Source organism: Meleagris gallopavo, chromosome 1 (assembly GCF_000146605.3).
Source record: "Meleagris gallopavo isolate NT-WF06-2002-E0010 breed Aviagen turkey brand Nicholas breeding stock chromosome 1, Turkey_5.1, whole genome shotgun sequence".
Classification (NCBI taxonomy): Eukaryota; Metazoa; Chordata; class Aves; order Galliformes; family Phasianidae; genus Meleagris; species Meleagris gallopavo.
Genome location: NC_015011.2, coordinates 47088316 through 47093092, shown reverse-complemented (window position 1 = coordinate 47093092; position 4777 = coordinate 47088316). Strand labels below are relative to the sequence as shown.

At 42.9% G+C, this 4777-nt stretch overlaps 1 protein-coding gene across 4 annotated transcripts in view; it reads right to left on the bottom strand.

The window, feature by feature from the left end:
• ATF7IP (activating transcription factor 7 interacting protein) overlaps positions 1-4445 on the bottom strand; it is a 101880-nt gene extending 97435 nt beyond the window's left edge. For 2 of the 4 annotated variants that reach the window (XM_003202340.4, XM_019614378.2), the window contains exon 1: positions 4287-4437. The gene's annotated coding sequence lies outside the window, so the exon portion shown is untranslated. Of the gene's footprint in view, positions 1-3942; positions 4231-4286 lie in introns of those variants that run through there. The other 2 variants (XM_010710060.3, XM_010710065.3) reach the window with 2 other exon arrangements.
• Positions 4446-4777: the final 332 nt, after the last annotated feature.

Here is a 4777-nt window from a genome sequence, read left to right as displayed (position 1 = left end):
TTTTAACATATCTGTATCTTTTTACAATACCAGCTGTTTCAAAACATTAGTTGATCAATAAAACAGTTTCACTTGAGGAAAAAAAAAAAAGGAAGATAGAAATGAGGAAGCTGCTAACAACAACAACAAAACAACCACAAATCAAGAACACTGAAGAACTTCAGTAAAACCCAGAATTCACATACCTAATTCTTACATAATATACTGCACCACTGTTACAGATTTTTTTTTTTTCCCTTCCAGATACATCTAGAGTCCCTTCAAACATGTTATTAGTGCTGCTGTTGTTTTTGGTTTTTAAGTTTGCTCCTGAAGATGTAACTGATTTAAGAATTCAGGGGAGGGAGGAGCAATGAAGTGAGGGAGAGGTTACAGGCAGGGGAGTCTTACACAAATACATGACTTTAATGTAAATAGAATATAATACAAGTTCCCGTTAAGATCTGTTCATTAACATCAATCATCTGCTCTCATCCAGGCAACAGTACATGAGATCTGGAGGGAGCACTGCCATATCTGCCTTGCTTCATCATGTAACCCTCCTAGAAAGTCCAAATATAGCTATTTTTAAATAACTGCAAGAACAGATGGAGCTATTTTGAAAGAAATTAACATTGAATTATTCCTAACCTTTACCAAAGAAGTAGAACATGCCCTCCATCCATTCTTTTACGAAAGCATCTAAGCTTACGTAACTGCACATATCTGTCGCCAGTTGTAGATGGTTATTTCAGGACTGATTATTCGTGCCAGCAGAGATTTTTGGTGTACTCACCAGCTCTAGTACTGGAAATTTAAAATGTTTAAATGGACTACTTGCCTAATACAAGAACAAGGAAAAAAGCATAGTTTGCAAAAACAAGGGAAAGAACAGTCACACATGTAATCAACTACTACAAAAATTATTGTAGCCAAAGCATTCAATAAAGCACACTTAAAGTTCAGATGTCCCAAAGACAAGTCTCTTAAGGAAATTTTTGAGAAGTAGACAATGATTTCAGTACACGCAAGATGCTTTAAAATTACCCACTACACTGAAGCTTTTCTTTGTGAAAATGTATTACTCCATCAAAATCAACTTTGCAACAAATTCAAGAAAATAAAGAAATATTTCTGAATAACCACTTAAAACTCCATTTTGCCTCAACTTAAACTTAAGCTTAAACTTCATATATAAAATGCCTTCAAGCTTACAGGAACTTACAGTAGCTTGCAACACCCTTAAACTTGGATTTGCTGTTTCATCTACAAGTAAGTACTCATTTCAATTTCTGTAGTAACAATATTTTAAGTGGAAGAGAAATCTGTATTTACCATACCTACAAAAATACTATATCAAAACCTGAATTCTGATCTGCAGTCCTAGATGTTCAACCTAAACCTGGAACGTTTTCATCTGGAACCCAAGAATTGCGCTTGTACAATACTGCATTCTCTAGCATTTGGTCTTAGAGCTCTGTAGATGAAAATTCTGTAAGTTAAATAGCTGTCACTACTTAGTTTAAATAAAAATAATATATTTGGAAAAAAAAAAATAAAAAAAATACACTTCCATCAGCCCAGACAGAATAGAAACAATATCACACTCTGACTGCAGCGGTAAATCACCTAATCACAAAACATCATGAACACAGAGGGAATGATGTGTTAATACAGCCATCTAGTCTCAAAAAACTCCATCAGAGTGCTAAGACATCAGAGGAACATACTCAGACTTCACTTCCATATATTCAACTGCACAGTTGTGTTAATAATTTAACATTAACTAAATATCAACATAAAACCAGATGTTTAATTAAACACAGAATTGGTATTTAAATAACTCATCTGTGAATACCTTGGTCCAGAAACCACTAAAGCGAACTCATATTAATGTTGAATTACTACATTAGCATGGCACTACAATTTTTTTTTAAGAGGTTCCTCAAAAACAGCATTGGAATGACTGTTTTAATTGATCTATGTAATCCTATATCCTACTACAAATCAATTCTGTTAAGTATGATCAATTTCAAGTCTGTACAACAGCCAAGATAATCTTGCCAAATTAATTCATACAGCAAAATACAGAACTGTGCCACATAATCACAAGAACATCAATTCAGCACTGCTACACTTGGTGGCAAGGTTGCAACTGATAAGGAAACTTTTACTCTGAGCAATGTAGTAGGTCTACTAAGCTAGAAATAGAATAATGAGAACATGAACATCAAGATTCTTTGAAAAGAACACACAATGAACAGTTAATTATAAACAGCAACAAAAAAAATGCCTATATTTAGTCAGTTATTAATTATAAAAATGTACTGCTATCCAAAATAAGTAGAGACATTCTTTTCTGCATTATAGGTACATAAAAACTAGACTTCGTGTTTGTGAAGCACATAAAATAGTAGCAAAACCACCAGATATGAGAAACAAATAGTGGGTTTAATTGCCATTATTCATGAATTGTGTAAGTCCCCGCATTAGGGAATTCATTTTATGCTAGTTCTGACAACCACTATTAGTCCCACTTCAGTGGTCTGAAAACTGAGAAATTACCTACCCATGACCACATACCAAAGAGTACCTTTCTCTGTGCATTTCCCCTTAATTCACCCAAAGAATTCTTAATGTTCAAAGTAATACTCTCATATCTTCCCTTGGGACTGCAAAACACAGTAAATAAGCAGAACATGATACTTATTTTTTACGTTCATGTAAACTCACCTGTGTAGAAAGTTCATATACGAATTTTTTCATTTCATACTTAATCAGACACTAACCACACTTTCAATATTCTTAAGAATATAAAATTAGTAGCGGTAATAAATGTAACTCGGATAAAAAAGTATGCTAGATAATGTCCCGAAATATATTCAACTTACAAGAGAAAGCCAAACAGCATGCTTGCACAGTACTCTGATCTTATAGATGCAGATCCCAATGAATTTTTTGTAACAATATTATATTTGCTTGTATGATCTAGGATATTCACCAAACAGGAGCATGCTATTAAGTGTTATAGCTCTGCTATTTAGAAACCTTGTTTAGTAAGACAGCCAGACGCACAAAGTGTTCTTTGTTTGCGATTGCGCAGGGACTACCATTTTAATCTCAATGCTTATTGCCAAAAACATTTGGGCTGGGCATTGCCCATCTCATCTCTTCTCTCAACAATTCTACTCAATTTTTCCATCCAAAAACCCTCCTCGCGATAATGGTCACACTGTCATTACAACATCAGAGTTATTACAACATCACTGTTATGCAACAGAACATTGTCACGTAGGCATTTCCACTGAATATCTGTTGAGGGTTAAGAAATGAGGAATGATCCACCTCTGACAGGCCCTAATGTACACCTAAATTAAAACGTAGCGCTCAACTACCATTTGATTTCAATATTTTAGTTACTTAAAGAGCAGTACCAATGTGCATGCGTATTTTTGACAGGAACACCTGACCAACGCATCCCTCGTTATGTTCGACGCAGGTCTCCCTGTCAGCCTCATGTGCCTACTGCTTACTGAGGACAACCGGGCCTTTTCTTCCTTTTCTTCCTTAGCTCAGCGCACAAGCCCGTGCGCTTCAAGAACTTCCATCTGAAGTCCCACCAGCACATAACAGCGCAAAAAATAACAAGCGTTTTTCTCCTTGCTGCCCCCTCAACGCAAGCAGTGCAGCACTCAGGCCTGGCGCTCTCTATACTGTGCAGAAAATTCCCAAGCAGCAGCCAGCAGCACGCAGGCAGCCATTCCCAGCCCCACACAGCACCCAGCAAAGCGCTCGGGTGCTGCCATCCCACCCTCACAGCCGCGTGGCGCCTGTGTGCCACAGTGCCCGCGCCTCACCTCAACCCTCGACGGTCACACGGACGCCCGCCGGGCGCTGAAGGGCACTCTGCGCCTCCAGGACCCCGCACGGCGCCCACGTGCCCCCTGTGCCACACAGACCTACCTGTAAGCCGGGACTGCCGCCGTAGGGGGTCCTCCACGCGTGAGGGAGGGAGGAACGCGGGTCCCCGCGCCACGCTCCCCACCTGCTGCCACCTCTGGACGAAAACAGCACCACGCATGCGCGCCGCCGCCTGCACTGGAGCCGAGTCACGTGCTCCCATGCAGTATGTGCGTAGCTGCGCTACTGCGTGTGTGCGCGCGCGGCGCGTGTGCAAAGCTGCAGCCCCGGAGCATGCGCACTGCCGCCGCCGCCGCGCAGGGCAGCGCTCCACATAGAGCGCTGCCACTGCCCGGCAGCGGTGGAATGCCGAATACCGAACGCCGCCCGCCGGGCTCTCTCAGTACCTGACTCGCCGTGCCCGCCCAACTCTTCCCTCAGCGCCAGGCAGCCGCCGCTCCCGCCTCTTCCGTGCTGCCGCCGTAGATTCAAAATCGGAACCCGCTCCCGGCACCAGCGCCGCCTCCTCCCCTCGCACGCGCCGGGCCGTTATGCAAATCGCTCTCGTGTCCCCTCCCCTCTCTCTGTTGGCCCCGCCCCTTCCGTGGCCGGCAGTGGGGCTGCCACGGAGCCGGCCAATCCCGGGGCCGGTCATCCTCGCAGCATGCAAATGAGTCTCCGATATATTTAAATGAGCGCGTGGCTCCGCCCCCTGAGTAGTGGCAGACGGTTATTTCGCGGTCGTGCTCTGGAATGAGGGGCGCCCCGCAGCCGTTGCCGCCAGGGGGCGGTGTGGTGAAGCTGAGGGCAACGGCCTCAGCGCTCACCTTTCCCCCCTTTTCTCCTTTCCCCTTCTTCTCCCTTCTCCTCCCGCCTTCTCTCTCCTTCGTCCTTCTTT